We start from the raw sequence: 22,525 nt of genomic DNA on the forward strand, positions 1-22,525 counted from the left end.
TAATTAATGTAATGTCTCTTATGTGTTATCTCATAGGTGCCCCTGAGATTGAAATTCCTGATGAATATCGCGAGGTTGTGAAACACAAAGCTGGAACCACTGTCGAGCTTAGATTTGGAATCATTGCCAAACCAGCTCCTACAATTGAGTGGTACAAGGACGGAAAGGAACTTGACCCCAGGGCCCAGGCTCAGCTGGTACAGAACAACGCTGCTGATAGTTCCACTCTTATCATCAGAGATACCACACGTCTCAACTCCGGAACATATGAGATGAGACTGAAGAACTCTTTGGGCTCAGCATATGCCTACGTCAGAGTACAAATTCTTGGTGTGTATTGCTCCTTATCCTTTTTATTTTGGTACCTATATTTAATAATACTACATTGAATTTATAATGTGCAGTGAATGCATTAAAATAAATAAAAACAGCACACATCTAGACAGGGAAACTGACACTTTATTATTAAAGGAGCCAAGAGTCTGTTGGCTTCAGGTGGTCTGTGAGTGCATTCCAGAGGTGGTATTGAAAACCATATGGAAAATTATTCAATACAAAGTATGTCTAATTAGCAAATAACCAAAACAAGTAATGTGCGATTGAGCAAAGTGAGAAAATAAATGTCTAATGTTCTGTCATTATTAGATAAACCTGGACCACCACCTGGCGAGATTCAGCTCAAGAAGGTCACTGCTAACAGTATCACCATCATGTGGGGTCCTCCTGAGGATGAGGGTGGTGCAATGGTTACCCACTACATTGTGGAGAAACGGGAGGCCAGCAGAATTCAATGGTCCATTATCTCTGAGAATTGGGCGGAATGTATCGTGAATGTCCCAAGACTGATCAAAGGCAATGAGTACATCTTCCGTGTCCGGGGTGTTAACAAATATGGAGTTGGAGACCCACTGGAATCTGAACCCGTAGAGGCAAAGAATGCATTTGGTAAGGATAAAACAAACAACATCTGTCCAGCTACCTGAACATATTGTATTATGGTCCCAACATGCTTATATTCTTTTGCAGTTCCTCCAAGTCAACCTTCCAAGCCTCAAGTAACCATGATCACACACTCTTCAATGACGGTGGTATGGGAAAGACCTGGAATTGATGGCGGAAGTGACATAGATGGATATTACCTAGAAAAACGAGAGAAGACAAGCTTGCGTTGGTTCAAGGTTATCAAAGACACCATTCGTGATACAAGACAGAAAGTCAGCAACCTGCTCACTGGAAAGGATTATCAGTATCGTGTATGTGCCGTTAACAAGGCTGGAACTGGTCCGTACTCCAAAGAGTCTGACCTCTTCAAAGCTGCTGACGCAGTTGGTAAGTGATTCTCCTCATTGCAATACGTACATATGCATTTTTGTTATTGCTCTTATCCTGAGCAACTTAAAGTCAGAACATAGAAAGTTTAATGTTTCCTCTACTACTTGTTCATTTCATTTCTCTTACATTTGACAATTTTTTCATAATTCTAGACCTACCAGGTGAACCAACCAAACTCAGAGTAGTCGACTCCACCAAAACATCCATCACCCTGGGCTGGGTGGCGCCAGTGTATGATGGTGGCAGCGAGATTACCAGCTACATTGTTGAGCAGATGAACTCTGAAGAAAGGGAATGGGCTGTCATCAGCCACAATGGAGAAGTGAGGACAACAGAGTATGTTGTGAATCACCTGAAACCAGGAACCTATTACTTCTTCCGTGTCGCTGCAGTCAACTGTCTGGGACCCAGTCAACCAATCGAGATGTACCAGCCTGTTCAATCCAAGGATATTCTTGGTTCGTAATAAAATATTCAGAACATTGTATTACTTATTGCAGTAGTAACAAATCTCTTACCTATTTTTCTATCTTTCCCTATCCGTCTAACAGAGGAAGCCGATCTCAATTTGGATGTTCCCATGACAACTCAATACACTGCCAAGGCAGGAAGGGATATTGAGGTGTTTATTCCTCTGAAGGGCAGACCTGCACCAAACTGCACATGGAGAAGACATGACAAGAACATGGCCAGTGATGCAAGATACACTATCACCAGCACAGAACGTACAACAGTTCTTGTCATTCCAAAGGTCACCCGCGACGACTGCGGCAAATACTACCTGGAGATTGAGAATGGTGTTGGAGAGTCCAAGTTCATCACTGTGTCTGTCAAGGTTCTTGACACCCCATCCATTTGCCAGAAACTGATCATCAAGAATGTCACCAGAGGCAAGTTGACCCTGAGCTGGGATGCTCCTCTAATCGACGGTGGTTCTCCAATCACCAACTACATTGTGGAGAAGAAAGACGCTAACAACAGAGCGTATACAGTCGTGTCATCAGAATGCCCCAACACATCATACAAGATCGACGGTCTGTCGGATGAAATCGCATACTTCTTTAGAGTGTCTGCTGAGAATGAGCATGGTACTGGTGATACATGTGAGACTGCAGAGCCAGTCAGGGCCACTGAGACCCCCGGACCAGTCAAAGAGCTGGTCATGACAGACGCTACTAAGACATCAGTGACTCTTCACTGGACCAAGCCCGACCATGATGGTGGTAGCTACATTTCAGACTATGTCATTGAGACAAAAACTAAAGAGGACGAAACCTGGACTGTTGCTACAACATGCAAACGTTGCACATGTGAAGTTAAAAACCTGAAGGAAAACTCTGTTGTAGACTTTAGAGTGTTTTCTAAGAATGAGAATGGCAACAGTGACTTCTCTCAGATTGGGCCCATAACAGTAAAGGAGTTTATTATTCCACCTGAGGCCAACATGATAGATTATCCAAATGGCGAACTCTTTGTTCGCGTCGGTCAAAACATCCATATTGAGTTGCCATTCAAGGGTAAACCAAAACCATCCTTTGGATGGATGAAGGAAAACTTTCCCTTGAAGGAAAGTGAACAGATTCGCTTCCGTGAAACAGACAACAAAGTGTCTATAACAGTCAGAAGTGCAAAGAAAGAGAATGCAGGCCTATACACATTGGTTCTGGACAACAAGCTTATCAAGAACTTCTTTGATATCAATGTGATCACTCTCGGACCCCCCTCTGTGCCAGTTGGACCGGTCCGATTCGATGAGATCAAAGCACAGGGCATTATTATATCTTGGGATGAACCACAGGACAATGGAGGTGGAGACATCACTTGCTACAGTGTGGAGAAACGAGAGACGGCCCAGGCTAACTGGAAAATAGTTTGCTCTAGTGTGGTGAGGACAACGTTCAAGATACCCAACCTTGTCAAGGGCACAGAGTACCAGTTTAGAGTGCGTGCAGAGAACAAATATGGAGTGAGCGATCCTTTGAATTCACCAGACGTGATCGCCCAACACCAGTACATGCCACCAGGTGCACCAGGAAAACCAGTCACGTACAACATTACCAGTGATGGCATGACTATCCAATGGGAAGCACCCAGCTTTGATGGTGGCTCACCAATCACTGGCTACCATGTTGAAAAGAAGGACAGAAACAGCCTTCTGTGGACCAAGGTCAATTCCAGCATAATATCTGCCCGTGACTTCAGAATCATTCAGCTGATTGAAGGACTGGAGTATTCCTTCAGAGTCTATGCAGAGAATAATGCTGGCCTGAGTCCTGTCAGTGAACAGAGCAAACATGCCCTTGCAATCTCCCCAGTTGGTGAGTACACAATGTTTATGACTGTCTATGACAGATGTTATAATGTAGCTGTTATAAAGGCTTTATGAATGCATACATAATAGGGGCTATAGTAAAGTGTTACCTTGTTGTTTTTTCCACAATGAACAGTGTGCTATCATGAATGTGCTAACTTTATGAATAAACACTTTACACATTTAGCAACCTGACCTTTCACTTCCCCCTTAGATCCACCTGGTACTCCTAACGTCATTGATGTCACAAGAGACACCGTCACACTTAAATGGGATACACCCAAGAAAGATGGAGGCTTTAAGATTGTGGCGTACAGTGTGGAGCGACGCCAGGGCAGAGGCAAATGGTTGAGATGCAACTTCACAGACATTAGTGATTTGCAATTCACCATCACCGGACTTTCTGCTGGTGATCGCTATGAATTCAGAGTGATTGCCAGAAATGCTGTCAGCACAGTCAGTCCACCCTCGCAGTCCTCTGGCTATGTCATGACCAAAGATGAAAGTGGTAATTATACATTATATTAAATATACATTATACTGTACATTATACAACCTGTCTAAGTTTGTCTCTATGTGATTAAATGTAGCATTAATTGTATGTTTTTGTGTCTTTCTCTGTTTAGTTTCTCCCGACATTGAGTTCAGTGCTGATACTGCTCTTGTGTACAAGGCTGGTGAAAACATCAAACTGAACTGCAGTGTCACTGGACGACCAGTGCCTCAGGTCATATGGTACAAGAACGGTAAAGAGGTCGACAAGAAGATGTTGATTGATATCACAACTAACATCGGCTCCAGCAGCCTTTTCATCAGAGATGCTGATCGCGACCACCGCGGAGTGTACATGGTGGAAGCCAAGAACAGCTCTGGAACAAAGACAGAGAGTGTCAACATCAGAGTCTCAGGTTGGTTTATAGATACAGTAGATTGTTACATTCTTTATTGTCTCTGAAATTGTGATGGAAATTATTTAAGTGGATGGATTCATGCTTAACCATTAGCAATGTATGCTTTCTTCAGATACTCCTGGACCACCTGAGGGACCAGTGCGTTTCACTGGTATCACTGCAGAAAAGGCAACTGTCTGGTGGAACCCGCCAGAGAACGATGGATGTGCTGCAATCCTCTATTATACGGTGGAGAAGAGAGAAACATCTAGGATCTCCTGGGCAATGGTGACAAGCAAGTGTGAAGCTTGTTCATTCAACGCCACCAAGCTGATCAAGGGAAACGAGTACCAGTTCCGTATCTCTGCTGTCAACAAGTTCGGAGTTGGACGTCCTCTTGACTCGGATTCATTCATTGCACAGATGCAATTCAGTAAGTCCCATCAACCAACAACGTCTAAAGTGATCACTGACATGTATACTTATTTGTTATTAACTTCAATTATGTTTAACTAACACAAACAAATGTTGTTTTGTTTCACAGCCGTTCCAGAAGCCCCAGGAACACCAGACGCCACAAATGTGACTGGAGACACCATCACAATAGGCTGGACAAGACCCAGATCAGATGGTGGAAATGAGATAAAGCACTACATCCTGGAGAGACGTGAGAAGAAGAGTTTGCAATGGGTGAAGGTTTCATCCAAGAGGCCAATCACTGAGCTCAGACACAGAGTGACACACCTGACCGAAGGTAATGAATATGAATTCCGTGTCATGGCTGAAAATGGTGCCGGAATCGGACCAGCAAGCAGCACATCAAGACTCTTCAAGTGCAGGGAGCCAACAAGTGCACCAAGTGCTCCTTCACTGGTGAAGGTCACCGACTCCACAAAGTCATCTGTCACCCTGGAATGGATCAAGCCTGTGTTTGATGGTGGAATGGAGATCATTGGCTACGTCATTGAGATGTGCAAGGCAAGCCTTAATGAATGGCACCAAGTCAATAGAACAACTTGCATCAACACCACATACACCGCTAAAGGTTTAATGGCTGGTGAGGAATATAGGTTCCGTGTGCGTGCAGTGAATGGGTCTGGAAAAGGAGAAGCATGTGCAATTCCTAATCCAGTGCAAGCTGTTGATAGACTGACGTCACCAGAAATCACCCTTGATGCAGACTTCAAACAGACACACGTTGTGAAGAACGGTGCCACTGTCACTCTTCATATTGCCTTCTGTGGTAAACCAGCTCCGCTGGCTACATGGACCAAGGCAAGTGGAGAACTTGGTGTTATGACAGACGTCAACACAACTGACACATACAGTACCTTGACCATTGAGAGCTGTACCAGATATGACTCTGGAAAATATACCTTATCTCTTGAGAACAACGGTGGCCGCAAATCTATCACATTTACCGTGAAGGTGCTTGATACACCTGGACCTCCAGGAGCTATCAGCTTCAAGGATGTGACCAGAGGAGCTCTGACAATGCTGTGGGACGCTCCAGCCAACGACGGCGGAGCCCGCATTCAGCACTACATCGTAGAAAAGCGTGAGGCTAGTCGTCTCAGCTGGAAGTCAGTCAGCGAAAAGTCCTCACGTCAAATGATCAGAATGACCAACCTAGGCATAGGTGTGCCTTACCTGTTCAGAGTCATCGCTGAAAATATGTATGGCAGGGGAGAACCCTGTGAGATGACTGAACCAATTACTGCAACTGAGGTGCCTGCTCCACCCAAGAGTCTTGACGTCATTGACACTACTAATTCCACTGCTATCTTGGCCTGGCTGAAACCTGAACACGACGGTGGCAGCCGCATCACAGGTTACATTGCTGAAGCCAAAGCAAAGGGCTCTGATCGCTGGGTTGTTGGCGGTCAAACCAAACTCCTGAAGTTAGTCATTGAGGGCTTGATTGAGAACACAGAATATGACTTCCGTGTCAAGGCTATCAATGAGGCTGGTATCAGTGTCCCAAGAGATGCCTTAGCATCCGTTGTCATCAAGGAGCCTAAGATTGAGCCCACAGCAGATCTCAGTGGCATAACCAACCAGCTCATCACATGCAAGACTCACGATGCATTCACCATTGATATCCCCATCAGTGGCAGACCAGCTCCAAAGGCCACCTGGAAACTGGAGGAGATGAAGCTAAAAGAGACTGATAGATTGATCATCAAGACTACCACAGAAAAGACCACCCTGGTGGTAAAAGACAGCAAGAGAGCAGACAGTGGAAAATACTACCTCACTCTGGACAATGCCGCCGGAGCAAAGACATTTGCTGTTACTGTCAACGTTGTTGGAAGACCCACTCCACCAGTAGGACCCATTGAAATATCTGCAGTGTCATCAGAAGGCTGTTCATTGGCTTGGACAGCACCAGAGGATGACGGTGGAACGGATATAGACAACTACATCATTGAGAAACGTGAATCTGGATCTACATCCTGGCAAGTGGTGAACTCAAGTTGTAAACGCACCACGATCAAAGTCAGCCATCTGACCAAATACATGGAGTACACCTTCCGTGTCTCTGCTGAGAGCAAGTATGGGGTGAGCAAGTCCATCGAATCCTCAGCTGTTGTCATTGAGCATCCATTCGGTAAGTCCTATGTACCTACATGTGTTAAATCAATTTACATTTGCTGTAATAGTTTGAAAAATATACTAATGATGAATTGTTTTTATCTTATTCTCAATATCAGTTCCACCAAGTCCACCAACTCGCCCAGATGTGGTGACAGTATCTGCTACTGCTATTGGGATCAAGTGGGATCTGCCATATGCTGATGGCGGCAGCAAGGTGACTGGATACTGGATAGAGAAGAAGGAGAGAAACACCATTCTTTGGGTCAGGGAGAACAAGCTCCCATGCCTGGATACCCAATTCAAAGTCTCCAGTCTCATTGAGGGCCTGGAGTACCAGTTCAGAGTTTATGCTATGAATATTTCTGGTCTCAGCAAAGCCAGTGAGGCCTCAAGACCAGTAGTGGCTTTGAACCCAGTCGGTAAGTGCAACATTCAAAAGGACATTTTTCGAAATATTTTGAGTCTCTTTGATCCATGTTGACATTTTACCTTTCTGCTGATTGTACATTCTTATTCTGTTTCCATGTAGATCCTCCTGGTAAACCAGAGGTGACTGATGTCACAAGGTCCTCAGCAACTATTGCATGGGGTATACCATTCAATGATGGTGGCAGCAAGATTGTCGGATACGTCGTGGAGCGCAAGCCATGGAGTGATGATGAGTGGGATGATGCCCACTGGTTGAAGTGTAACTACACCACCATCACGGAGACTCACTTCACAGTCAGAGGACTGGGTGAAGGAGAAATCTTTGAATTCCGTGTCATTGCCAGAAATGGAGCCGGAGTTCACAGTGCACCATCTGAAACAACAGGACCGATCACCTGCAAGGATGAATACAGTAAGTTACTGTTAGATACTGTTAAGTGACTGTTACGTTTACTCGTAGATAAACTTACATTTCACCACATTTCTTTTTTATGATTTATATTTTATTTTTGTCTATAGCTCCTCCCAAGGCTGAACTTGACAGCTCTCTTGTTGGAGAGCACGTCACTATCCGGGCTGGGTCAGACCTGGTCCTTGATGGTGTAGTTGGTGGTAAACCCGAACCCATAGTATGGTGGGCCAAGGGTGACAAGGTCCTGGAGCTGGGAGAGAAATACTCCCTGACATACACCAGTTCAAGAGCCATGGCCATCATTAAGTCCTGCAACAGAAATGACACTGGAAGATATGTTCTGACCGCGAAGAACGCCAGTGGAACCAAGACAGTGGCTGTCAATGTTAAAGTACTCGGTAAGAACATGGAAACAAATTGGAGTTCAACAAAATGTTTTCTTACACTGACTATTACCATAATAACACATTTGTATGTTTCACTCTGTATTTCCAGATACACCAGGGCCTCCTGAGGACAAGATCACAATCACCAGGGTGACAGAGGAGAAGTGCACTGTGTCTTGGAAGATCCCTCTGGAGGATGGTGGAGATCTGGTTACTCATTACATTGTTGATAGGCGTGAGACCAGCAGACTCAACTGGGTAATCATGGAGACTGAGTGCAAGACTCTGTCTTGTGTCAGCTCCAAACTGATTAAGAACAACGAGTACGTCTTCCGTGCCAGAGGAGTCAACAAGTTCGGACCTGGTGTGCCCTTGGAGTCCGAGCCTGTCATCGCCAGAAATGCATACAGTAAGTGTGCATCCAGTGGCCATCTCATTTTAGTAGATTCAAAACAATTTTAGTCTGATTCTAAAGCAAACACTTATTAAACATTATTTATTTTCCTATATCATTGCAGCTATCCCATCACAACCTGGAGCACCAGAAGTCACGGCTGTAGGAAAAGAGCACGTCATCCTTGAATGGATGAAACCTGAGAGTGATGGTGGAAGTGAGATCAAGAATTACCTGGTGGACAAACGTGAAAAGAGCAGCTCCAGATGGACCAGGGTCAATAAGACCTTTACCATCTACGACATCCGCCTGAAGATCTCTGGTCTGCTGGAAGGCAGTGATTACCAGTTCCGTGTTACAGCCGTGAACACAGCTGGAAACAGCCAGCCCAGTGAAGCCTCTCAGTATGCCTACTGTAGAGAGCCAACATGTAAGTGATCAAACAGTCATTGTCTTAGATTTTAGTAACCATACCCCTTTGTTATACAGATGAGGTCCATCTTTATAATCTTACCGTTTTTGTTTCTAAAAGTTGACTTATGGTTGACTTTTGAAACACTGAAAAACTACTGCTGTTGAATAACCCAAACTGTATTTTGTCTTTACCGATTCCAGACACTCCAGCCCCTCCTTCAATTCCACGTGTGATAGATTCCACCAAGCATAGCATTAGCTTGCAATGGACCAGACCAATGTATGATGGTGGTGCTGATGTTGTTGGCTACGTGGTGGAGGTGCTTGAGGAAGGAACCGAGCAGTGGTACAGGGCCACTCAGAAGACTCTGAAGACCAATTTGTTTGTTGCCGCTGGACTTCAAAGCAACAAGAAGTACAGCTTCCGCGTCGCAGGAGTCAATAGTAATGGCACTGGGGAATTCAGCGAACCAAGTGTGGAAATTGAGCCTGTTGAGAAACTTTGTAAGTTTGTTTTTATGCTTTTACTGTCAATGCTTCCCAATGGCAGCATTAGTAATGTAAATGGTAACTTGGTACAACTGCCGTTTATACCAATGTCTAAATTGAATCCCAGCCACTCTTTTACACTTTTACAGTTTTTATACATATGTTGTTAACATGCTGTCATTTTGGTCCCAACAGCAATCCCTGATCTTGATCTTCCTGATGATCTGAAGAAGACTGTGTGTCTGAGAGCTGGTAACACTCTGAGGCTGTTTGTCAATGTGACTGGAAGACCTGCACCAGTATTGACCTGGAGGAAACCTGGCATTGACCTGCAGAGCCGTGGGTTCATTGATACAACTGACAGTTACACTCAGCTGATCGTTGAGAAGGTCCATCGTTACGATTCTGGCAAATACACCATTGAGGCTGAAAATCCATCTGGCAAGAAGTCAGCAACCATTCTCGTCAAAGTTTATGGTATGTTATGCGGTTACGTTGTTATACTTAAGATGGTTAAATGATTAAGAACTATCTGTAAACCATATCATTATTTAAAGAAAAGTGAATTATATGATCTCTGTGCTGTGAACAATCAGTTAATCCTTTGTATTTTCCAGACACTCCTGGACCACCCGGTTCAGTTAGAGTCAAAGACTACACAAAGGAGTCTGTTGTTATCACATGGGATGTACCAAGTATTGATGGTGGAGCCCCTGTGAACAACTACATCATTGAGAAACGTGAAGCTTCAATGAAATCCTACAAGACAGTTACAACAGAATGCAGGAAGACCTTGTTCAGAATCACTGGCCTGGAGGAATCAGTACACTACTTCTTCAGAGTGTTACCAGAGAACATATACGGTGTAGGAGAACCATGTGAAATCCCTGAATCAGTGTTGGTCTGTGAAGTTCCCAGCCTTCCTCAGGATCTGCACATTGTGGATATCGGCAAGACCTCAGCAATCCTGAACTGGGAAAGACCTCTTCACGATGGTGGAAGCAGACTGACGGGCTACGTCATTGAAGCTAACATCGTTGGATCAGACAGATGGAGTGCAGTGGCCACCGTTAAACAGTCCATGTCCCAGCATTCCGTCACTGGTCTGACTGAGAAGGAGACTTATCTCTTCAGAATCAGAGCTACAAACAGCAGAGGAGTCAGCGAGCCTAGGGAGATTACAGGATCTGTGGTCATTCAGGAACAACTACGTATGTTATATTCTGAATCTTATCTGATACACATGGCAGTTAATCTATTTAAAATATGAAAGGTTTGATACATCTTCGAGATGTTCTAATTTTCAAAAACAATCTTTCCTTTTACAGTGGCGCCCTATATTGATCTGACCGGCATTCCACAGAAGATTGTCCATGTGCCAGCCGGCAAACCAATCAACATCAATATTCCTATAAAAGCCCAACCTGCTCCAGTTTGCAGCTGGTCCTTCAATGGTGCTAAGATGAAGGATAGTCTTGACCGCGTTAAGATTGAGTCTAATGGAAAATACACCAAACTAACTGTGCGTGAGACAACCATTGATGACACTGGTAGCTACACTCTTCAAGTGAAGAATTCCATTGGAACTGCAACAGAGATACTCAAAGTTATCATTCTTGGTAAGTGTGTGTTCTTGGTAAGCTTCCATACTTGTGTTTGTGCGTTCTTATGTTTTTGTTACTGTGTCATGTATTGGAAAATTCGAAGTACTAACTGTCTGCTTATTTCTATCTAGATAAACCTGGAATACCTATTGGACCAATCACAGTTGATGCTGTTGATGCCACATCGGTAACGGTCAGCTGGGAGCCACCAGAGAAGGATGGCGGTGCCAACGTCAGTGGCTATGTTGTTGAGCAGCGTGACGCTCACCGCCCCGGATGGCTACCAGTGTCCGAATCTGTCACAAGACCCACATTCAAGTTCACCAGATTGTCTGAGGGAACTGAGTACGTGTTCCGTGTGGCTGCAACCAACCGCTTCGGCATTGGAGGATTCTTGCAGTCTGAAGTTGTTGAATGCAAGAGTCTCAAGAGTAAGTCATCATAAATCATAAAACACATAAAATTCCACCTTTTGACACTATGATTTAAACACCAAAACAGTGAGAAAAGTGCCCAAATTTGTGGACTTAGTTTTGATGAAGTTTTTATTTTTACCCCTTTTTCGTGATATCCAATTGGTAGTTACAGTCTTGTCCCATCTCTGCAACTCCCGTACGGACTCGGGAGAGGCGAAGTTCGAGAGCCATGCATCTTCCGAAACACGACCCTGCCAAGCCACACTGCTTCTTAACACATTGCTTGCTTAACCAGGTAGCCAGCCGCACCAATGTGTCAGAGGAAACATCGTACAACTGGCGAACGAAATCAGCATGCATGTGCCCGGCCCACCACAAGGAGTCACTAGAGCACGAGTGGCATAGCAGTCACTACAAACCCATAGCAGTCACACAGCCGGCCAAACCCTCCCCTAACCCGGACAATTTTGCACTGCCTCATGGCAGTGCAAATGGGTCTCCATGTGACACAGCCTGGGATTGAACCCGGGTCTGTAGTGACGCCTCTAGCACTGCGATGCAGTGCCTTAGACCGTTACGCCACTCGGGAGGCCCAGTTTTGATGAAGTTAAAGGAACGAGATGATGGTGGGCGTAACTGATCTAATGTGAAATCTCTAATCTCTCCACAGCCGTACCCAGTGCACCAAACAGACCTGATGTACTGGATGTGACTCATGAAGGAATGACCATCACATGGCAGTCACCAGAAGAAGATGGAGGGTCCCAGGTGTCTGGATACATAATTGAGCGCAAAGAGGTCAGATCTGAAAGGTGGATGAGCATCGTTAAGAACCCAGTCACCATGACCAGATACAGATCATCTGGTCTGTGCGAAGGCAATGAGTATGAGTTCCGCGTGATCGCCCTGAACTCAAGAGGCTCGAGCAAACCCAGTATGGCATCTAAACCAGCTATCGCCATGGATCCCATTGGTATGTATCTGTAATCCTCTACCTTGTTTGTCATGCCCAACATTGGAATAGGCAGTAAATTATGTAATTATTATTTTTTACTATTTTCCAATGTGTAATTCAACTCAATGATCTATGGGTCAATTCCCCTGGAACTTAGCACCCATTTTCAAAGATGAATGCATAACCACAACTATTCTATTTGTTGTCTTTATCTAAACAGAGCCTCCTAGCACACCACAGTTCCCCATGGTTACAGACACCACCAGAACTTCTGTGTCTCTGGCTTGGAGTCCTCCTGAGGAAGAGGGTGGGTCCGTCGTCACTGGTTACCTGATTGAGATGCAGAAGGTGGACCAGGTGGAATGGACCATGTGCAACACGACACCCATAAAAATCTGTGAATACACTCTGACACACATGCCTCAGGGAGCTGAGTACAAGTTCCGTGTGATGGCCTGCAACGCTGGTGGACCCGGAGAGCCAGTTGAGATCCCAGGAATCGTCAAGGTTATAGAAATGCTTGGTGAGAGATTAAATATATGTTTAGAGTGCCATGAAGAGCTGTATTTTGTATTTTGCTTTTGAAACTTGCGTCAAATGTGAACTAACCTAACGATGTCTGTATGATTCATTTCAGACCATCCTGATTATGAACTGGACCCCAAATACGAGGAAGGCTATGTGGTCAGACAAGGAGGAGTCATCAGGCTGTCTGTGCCAATCAAGGGTAAACCAGTCCCTATCTGCAAGTGGACAAAGGAAGGCCGAGATGTCTCTCACCGAGCTATGATCGCCACCAATGAGGATATCACTGAACTTGTGATCAAAGAAGCCCACAGAGACGACACCGGAACATATGACCTGGTGCTGGAGAACAAATGTGGCAGGAAGGCTGTCTACATCAATGTTAAAGTGATTGGACGTCCAGACGCACCGGAAGGTCCTCTTGAGTTTGATGATATCCAGGCTCGCTCCGTAAGAGTCAGCTGGAGACCTCCCTCTCAAGACGGTGGCTCTGATATCCTGGGTTACATCGTTGAAAGGCGTGAGGTATCAAAGGTAGCATGGTACACTGTAGACTCAAGAGTGGTGGACACAGCTCTGGTGGTCAAGGGGCTGAAGGAGAATGTTGAATACCACTTCAAGATCACTGCTGAAAACCAATTTGGTGTGAGCAGATCTCTCAAATCAGATGAATGTGTCACTCCAAAGACACCCCTGTGTAAGTATTTTTTTATATTCATAATTATTTTTCTGCAAATGTGAAATGTGTTATTATGTTAGTTATCATTCCTCACTTCTTCTATTTACAAGTATGCAATTATTTTTTGTATACAACAGCTCCTCCAGAACCTCCAATCAACCCACCAGAAGTTATGGATGTCACAAAGAGCACTGTTGCTCTATCTTGGGGCAGACCAAAGGATGATGGTGGCGCCCGCATTTCAGGATATTACGTTGAGAGGAGAGAGGTGTCCACAGAGAAGTGGGTGTGTCACAACAAGACACACATCACCACTACAATGTACAGTCTCACTGGACTCATCCCTGATGCTGAATACCTGTTCCGTGTCGTGGCACAAAACGACATTGGTCAGAGTGAACCTGGACCAGTATCTGAAAATGTTATATGCAAAGATCCATTTGGTAAGTATATAATAGGTCTTTATATTATACATTTAATAATATATAGAAATAATATAAATATTACAGTACTTTAAAAGATGAATGATTGCAATTTCATTGTTAACTCTCTCTTTGGATAGACAAACCCGGTCAACCAGGTGAGATTGATATCATCTCCGTTGCCAAAGACTTTATCACTATTCACTGGCTGCGGCCAGAATGTGATGGTGGCAAAGAGATCCTGGGTTACTGGATTGAGTTTAGACAGGCAGGAGAAAGTGCCTGGAAGAAATGCAACAAGGAGCGTTCCAAGGACAGACAGTTCACCATGGGTGGTCTGATGGAGGCTACAGAGTACGAGTTCAGAATCCTTGCAGAAAATGAAACCGGAATGAGTAGACCTCGCAGGACCGCCATGGGCATCAAGACTAAACTGAGCTGTACGTTGGTGTAATATTTTAATTGTCAATTATCATAAGATACTGTAAGAACCTTACATTATATACATCAGTGCAATGCATCATTGCTTTTCACTTGAAATAATGTTAATTCTCTGATTATATTTCAACAGTGGGAGAGGCTCCTAGTCTCAAGGAAGACATGGCAGATGTCATTGCAAAACTTGGTGAATCAGGAACTCTGACATGCCAGATTATTGGACGTCCCCTTCCTGAAATCAGATGGTACAGATATGGCAAAGAGCTGATCCAGAGCCGCAAGTACAAGATGAGTTCTGATGGTCGCAACCATTCACTGACAGTGGCCACAGATGAACAGGAAGATGAGGGCATGTACACTTGCAGAGCTGTCAATGAAGCCGGTGAAACAGAGTCCAGCGGCAAGATGCGCTTGCAGGCTGCACCTGCTTTCCACCCTGGATTCCCATTGAAGGAGAAATACACTGCAGGGTGTGGAACAAGTCTTCGTCTCCATGTTGTCTACATTGGCCGTCCAATTCCTCAAATCATGTGGTTCTATGCAAAGAAGCCTCTCAACTCTTCTGAAAACGTGATCATTGAAAACACTGAGAGTTACACTCATCTGGTTGTAAGGAATGTACAGCGCAAGACAAACGCTGGAAGATACAAGGTGCAATTGACCAACAAATTTGGAACTGTTGAAACCACACTCAAGGTTGAAATTCAAGGTAACAGTTTTTTTCCACAACTATTATTGCGATAATATCATTGGTAATTTTATAAACTGAACCAATTTTTTTGCTTTGTTTTCAGATAAACCTACCAAACCCGAGGGGCCTATTGTTGTTGATGCTGTGTTGAAGAGCGCAGTGATCATCAGCTGGAAACCACCGAAGGATGACGGTGGATCAATGATCACCAATTACATTGTGGAGAAACGAGAAGCAAAGGAAGGCGAGCAGTGGCATCTGGTGTCATCGTCAGTCTCAGGAAACACTTGCAGGATTCCAAATCTGATTGAAAGTGCTGGATACTACTTCCGTGTTTCTGCTCAGAACCAATATGGAGTCAGTGAGGCACTTGAGGTTCCAAGTGTTCTCATTATCAAGAGCCCATTCGGTAAGTTTTCTTGCTGACAGTGATAAATATAGCAAATAGATCATGTTTACTGTAACGATTAAGAGAATAATGCACTTCTATAAGATCGATCTCATTGTTTGTTCCTCAGAAAAACCTGGAATTCCCATGCAGCCTGTTGTCACAGAAGTGACCAAGGTTTCTTGTCTAGTGTTCTGGAAACCACCAAAAGACGATGGAGGTGCAAAGATAAAGAACTATTTCCTGGATAAACGAGAGAAGAAACAGAACAAATGGATTGCTTGTACATCCAATGAAATCCACGAGACACATTTCTCTGTAAAAGGCCTTCTTGAGGGCTTTGAGTATGAGTTCCGTGTGAAATGTGAAAACATGGGTGGTGAGAGTGATTGGAGTGAAGTGTCAGAGGCCATCATTCCCAAATCAGGTCTCACAATGAAACCTCCTGTCTTCAGAGAAGAAATGAGACCAGACATGATTGTGAAGTTTAAATCCAATGCTACATTTGTCACCAAAATTGTTGGACATCCCATCCCTGCCGTGAAATGGTACAAGAATGGCAAAGAAATTGTTTCAGATGGAATCAAAATCAAATTGCAAGAATTCAAGGGAGGCTATTACCAACTTATTATTGCTGATGCTGAGGACAGTGACACAGCTGTCTATCAAGTCAGGGCAACAAACCAAGGAGGATCTATCTCTACAACAGTGAATCTGACTGTTGAAGGTAAAAGAAAATTGATAGGCTGTTGAAAAGAGGAAATGTTGTGTTAAACATACATATTTTTATTTTAAAAAGTTTGAAATCCCTTACATTTCAGAACAAATGTAGGTCAGTTTGCATTTTATTTGCATTTGTTAAGAATTTATCTACTCAAATAATTTATATTCTTTATCTTCTGTCTACTCCAGTTCCTGCCAAGATCCACCTACCTCTAGAACTGCAAGGCATGGGGGCAGTCCATGCTGTCAAGGGTGAAGTGGTTACCATTAAGATTCCAATCAGTGGCAAACCCGACCCTCAAATCCAATGGCAGAAGGGACCAGAGATCATGGGATCATCTGCCCACACTCAAGTGATTGTCACAAGATCATTTACTTCACTCGTCTTTCCTAAAGGAGTTCAGAAGAAGGATACAGGTTACTATGTAATCACTGCCAAGAACAGATTCGGAGTTGACAAACAGACCATTGAAGTTGCCGTGGCAGATGTACCAGATCCTCCTAAGGGCATTAAAGTCAGTGAAATCACTAGAGATTCCATCACTCTAACCTGGAGTCCTCCTGAAAAAGATGGTGGAAGCCCTATCATCAACTACATTATCCAGAAGTGCCCCACATCAGGTGACAGGTGGATCCGTGCTGGTAAAACCAACGAGCCTAAATACACCATGATCGCTCTGTTTGGCAAGACAAAGTACCAGTTCCGTGTCATTGCGGAGAACCAGTTTGGTCTGAGCGATCATTCTGAACCAACTGAGCCTGTTACAACAATAGAGGATAAATCTGTTATCAGAAACTACGATGAAGAAGTTGATGAAGCTAGAGAAGTCACCAAAGAAGAGGCTCCACATTCATCAAAGATCAAGATGGTGGCTGCCCAGTACACAATATCTGAAGAGCTGGCACGTGCCGGAACGTTTGGCGTTGTTCATCGCTGTGTTGAAAACAAGTCCAAGAAGACATTCATGGCCAAGTTTATCAAAATTAAAGGTACTGATCAGGAGCTGGTTGCTAGGGAAATTGAGACACTCAATCTTGCTAAACACAAGAACTTCATGTACCTACACGAGTCCTTTGACAGTTTGGAAGAAATGGTCTTGATCTACGAGTTTATCTCAGGCGTGGACATCTTTGAACGACTTGGCACAGGCAACTTTGAGCTCTCAGAACTGGAGATTGTTAGGTACCTGAGACAGGTGTGCTCAGCTCTGAAGTTCTTGCACAAACTCAACTATGCTCATTTTGAAATCAAACCTGACAACATTGTCTACACCACAAGAAAGAGCACAAACATCAAAATTATTGAAACAGGCCAGGCTAGATTACTGACTCCTGGAGAAAATATCAGAATCAATTTCACTGCACCAGAGTACTGTGCACCTGAAGTCCACCGCCATGGTCTTGTCAGCACTGCAACTGACATGTGGTCAGTTGGTGTGTTAACGTATGTGCTCCTCAGTGGACTTAACCCCTTTGCAGCAGAATCAACCACAAAAATTATTGAAAATATCTCAAATGCAGAATACATATTTGACAGTGAGGCCTTCAAAGAGACCAGCATCGAAGGTATGGACTTCTGTGACAGACTTCTGTGTAAAGACCTGAAGAAACGTATGACTGCTCATGAAGCTTTGGAACATCCTTGGCTTAGGTTGAAGCTGGAACACCTCAGCACAAAGACTATCAAAACATTGAGACACAGAAGATACTACCAGACGTTGGTGAAGAAAGACAGAGAGACAATCGTCTCAGCAGCGCGTGTTGCTTTTGGTGGTGGATTCAGGAATTACAGAGGTTATGCAGTTGGCAAAGTCAAGATTGCGTACCCTGTAGAAGGTCTGAGAGCCGGTCCAGTCATGCATGGATCTTCAGAGGAAGGTGGGCATGTCAGATTTGTTTGCAACATTGAAAACTACGACGAAACCACAAAAGCAATTTGGTACTTTGGCACCCGCCAGTTAACAGCAAGTCACAAATATGAAATCAGCTACTTCAATGGAGTTGCTAGCATCTACGTCAAGGAAATTGAAGCATCTGATGATGGTGTCTACAGATGCAAAGTTGTCAGTCAGGATGGTGAAGACAGCACCTATGGAGAACTCTTCGTTGAAACTGTGAGATGCTATCGTGAACACTTTATCGGACGCTCACTCACAAAGAAGAGAAAGCTTGATAAGCAAAGACTTATGCAAAGACCACCAGAGTTCACTCTGCCTCTGTACAACCGCACTGCTTACATTGGTGAAGATGTTCGTTTCGGTGTAACCATAACAGTGCATCCAGAGCCAACAGTAACATGGTTGAAGGCTGGACAGAAAATCAAACGAGATGATAAGAAGTACACTTTCATTAGTGACAAGGGTCTTTATCAATTGATGATCCACAATCTTGAACTTGATGACGATGCTGAATATACTGTTATGGCCCACAACAAGTTTGGTGAAGATAGTTGCACCGCACGTCTGACAGTGACACCTCACCCTGTTAGTGAAGACACCATGAGGCCAATGTTCAAACGGCTGTTGGCTAACGTGGAGTGTGTAGAGGGCCATAGTGTCCGTTTTGACTTGAGGGTCTCTGGAACACCTGCACCAACCCTGAAGTGGGAGAAGGATGGCAGGCCATTGGAATTCAACCAACAAATCGCAGTTGTCCAAGAGGATGTAGACTATCACGTTCTGCATGTCAGAGAAACTCTTGTTGAGGATTCAGGTCTTTACAAAGTTACAGCAACAAACTGTGTTGGATCAGTGTGTTGCCAGGCCACACTGAAGGTGGACCGCATTACATATAAAAGAAGAGTATATAAGAGTGAGGCGGAACAACAGAATTATGTTCAACAACAAATTGACAAGACACTGAAAATGGCACAAAGCCTTTCCACCACTGAAGTTACTGGATTCAACCAAGCGGCTCAAGAGGCTTTGAAACACGCTGCAGACATATACAAGCCAGGAGTGAGCACCAAACACTGCGAGGGTGAATTTGATATCACAGAAGAAAAACCATTCGTAAAGATCGAGGAAAGGAAACTTTGCATGCCATATAAAATTCCTGAGCCACGTGTCCATGATGCAAGTGCTCTGGATGAAGACCTGTTGATTAAACACTTTGTACCTTTGTCTGACATGAAGTGGTACAAGAAACTCAGAGATCAGTACGAAATGCCTGAGCGGATGGAGAAGATTGTACAGAAGAGACAGAAACGCATTCGTCTCTCCAGGTGGGAGCAATTCTATGTAATGCCCCTTCCTAGAATTACTGACCAGTATAGGCCTAGATGGCGTATTCCAAAGCTCACACAAGATGACTTGGAAACAGTAAGACCAGCAAGACGGTCACCTTCTCCTGGATCAGAAGCATCCTTCAGATCAAGAAGACGCTCCCTGGGTGATATGAGCGATGAAGAGCTTCTGCAGCCCATTGATGATTACCTCTCAATGAAGAAAGCTGAGGAGGAAAGGCTCCAACTTGACGAGGAGCTTGAACTTGGCTTCTCTGCCTCCCCACAAAGCAGCCCTGTCCGTTTCGAGTTATCTGCTATGCGTCATGAAGCTAAGAAACATGTTGCAAGAAGAGAAGTATCACAAGTAACCGAGCACAAGGTCAAGAGAACAGAAGTTTCACAGTTCATGAGGAGGAGAAGATCACTGTCTCCTACATACATTGAGCTGATGCGCCCTGTTTCTGAGCTGATAAGAGCTCCTCGCCCATGTCCTCTAGAGCCAGAGGAGATTGTGGAAAGGAGATCACCCACCCCTGAGAGGACGCGTCCACACTCCCCCAGCCCCCCAGCTTCAGCTGAGAGATCCTCCCGCTCATCCTCAAGATTTGAGAGGTCAGCCAGATTCGACATCATGTCCAGATACGAGTCAAGAAAGGCTGCACTGAAATCTGAGCGCAAGTACCAGACAGTGACCCAAACACCCTTCAGCCTCGACCACGCCCCACGTGTGACCGTGAGAATGCGTTCCCATCGCGTCCCATGTGGTCAGAATACAAAGTTCACTCTGAATGTCCAAGCGAAGCCTGAGGCTGAGATCCAGTGGTTCCACAATGGACAACTGATTCAACAAAGTGAGAAGTTCCGCTTCACAAACATGAGTGGAGTGCTGTCTATACAGATCTGTGATTGTCAGGCAGAGGACAGTGGCACGTACCGTGTTGTTTGCTCAAACTCAAAGGGAGAAGCGTCCGACTATGGTATCCTTGATGTTTCTGAAGGTGAATTCTCCACATATACATCACGTCGTAAAGATGAGGAGGCTCCACAACCATTTGTTCCTGATATCACAAAGACAGACCATTACCACATATCATCCTTCAAGGCAGCTTCCTCCTCATCAACACACATGGAGGTGAAGGAAAGTAAATCAAAGTTAACTGAAACACGTGAAACATATGAAAGATATGATACATCTGAACGATTTGTATCTGCATCTGAAAAATATGCTGCATCCGCTAAGTATGCATCAACTGAATACTTATCATCTGCAGCATCCTTATCATCAGCATCTTCTGGAAAGTTTGGATTGACTGAAAGATACTTGTTGGGTGAAAGACATGCATCGTCTGAAAGATACGCATCTTCAGAAACATATGCTTCATCTGAAACAAAAATTAGAGCTATGGAGGAGTCAGAAGTTGAGCAAGTGACTGTTCATAAAGTCAAGTCGACTCTGGCAGCCAGAATAATAACTAAACCACAGTCTGTAACAGTTATTGAGGGAGAGACTGCTCGATTCACTTGCGACATTGATGGCGAACCAGCACCAAGTGTTACATGGATGCATGAGGGACAAGTCGTTGTATCTTCTCATCATCGTATGGTGTCAACCACGCAGTACAAGTCTACCTTTGAAATTTCCTCTGTCCAATCTTCTGATGAAGGAAGCTACACACTGGTGGTTGAGAATGCTGAGGGCAGACAAGAGACTCAGTTTAGCCTGACCATTTTCAGAGCAATTGTTGAAGAGGAGGTTGTTGTCTCAGTGAAGTCACCAGAGCCTGGATTCAAGTCTCCTGAACGAGTAGCTTCACCTCCCAGTGTTCCCCCAACCCCTACCTCATCAATCAAGTCTCCTGAACCAATCATGTCACCCGCTAGGGGGAAGTCGCCAACCCCATCAATCAAGTCTCCTGAACCAATTACTTCGCCTCCAAGGGTGAAGTCCCCTCCCCCAGTCAAGTCTCCTGAGCCAGTCATGTCGCCAAAGAGAGTGAAATCACCTCCCAGAGTCAAGTCTCCTGAACCAGTTGTATCGCCTCCAAGGGTGAAGTCCCCTCCCCAAGTCAAGTCTCCTGAGCCAATCATGTCGCCAAAGGGAGTAAAATCACCTCCCAGAGTCAAGTCTCCTGAACCAGTTGTCTCACCTCCAAGGGTGAAGTCCCCTCCCCCAGCCAAGTCTCCTGAACCAAAAGGAGTGAGATCACCTCCCCAAGTCAAGTCTCCTGAACCAAAAGGAGTGAAGTCACCTCCCCAAGTCAAGTCTCCTGAACCAAAAGGAGTGAAGTCACCTCCCCAAGTCAAGTCTCCTGAACCAATCACTTCACCTAAGAGAATCAAATCTCCACTAACTGTGAAATCCTCAACTCCTAAAGCTCCAAAGATTGTCCACCAACTCACAGCAGAAAACTCAAAAGACAAAGTGAGAATGTCCTGTGTATCTGAAAGCAGCGTGAGAGAAGTTGTGTGGTACAGGAATGGAGTGAAACTGACACAGAGCAGTCACTATGAGTTCCACATGTCTGTGGATGGACATTGTTCCCTCATTATCAATGACCTCTCTGAGAAGGACCAGGGAGAATACTCTTGTGAGCTCATCGCAGAAGGAGGAGTCTCTGCTAAATCTTCATTCTCATTTGTCGGCCAAGTGTTCCAATCCATCTACACTAAAGTCACAGCTTATGTGCAGCAACACATGGCCATGAAAGGTAAGTTCTGCCATAAAAAAGTATTTTGATTAAACTCAATTCTGTACCAATTCTATACAAGTTTGTCCATGCATGTTTCTAGTGGTTCCTTGTCT

At 44.5% G+C, this 22,525-nt stretch overlaps 1 pseudogene; it reads left to right on the plus strand.

The window, feature by feature from the left end:
- The window catches only part of LOC139538247 (titin-like), a 190,420-nt pseudogene that overhangs the window by 165,656 nt on the left and 2,239 nt on the right, over nucleotides 1-22,525 (plus strand).

Source organism: Salvelinus alpinus, chromosome 14 (genome assembly GCF_045679555.1).
Source record: "Salvelinus alpinus chromosome 14, SLU_Salpinus.1, whole genome shotgun sequence".
NCBI lineage: Eukaryota > Metazoa > Chordata > Actinopteri > Salmoniformes > Salmonidae > Salvelinus > Salvelinus alpinus.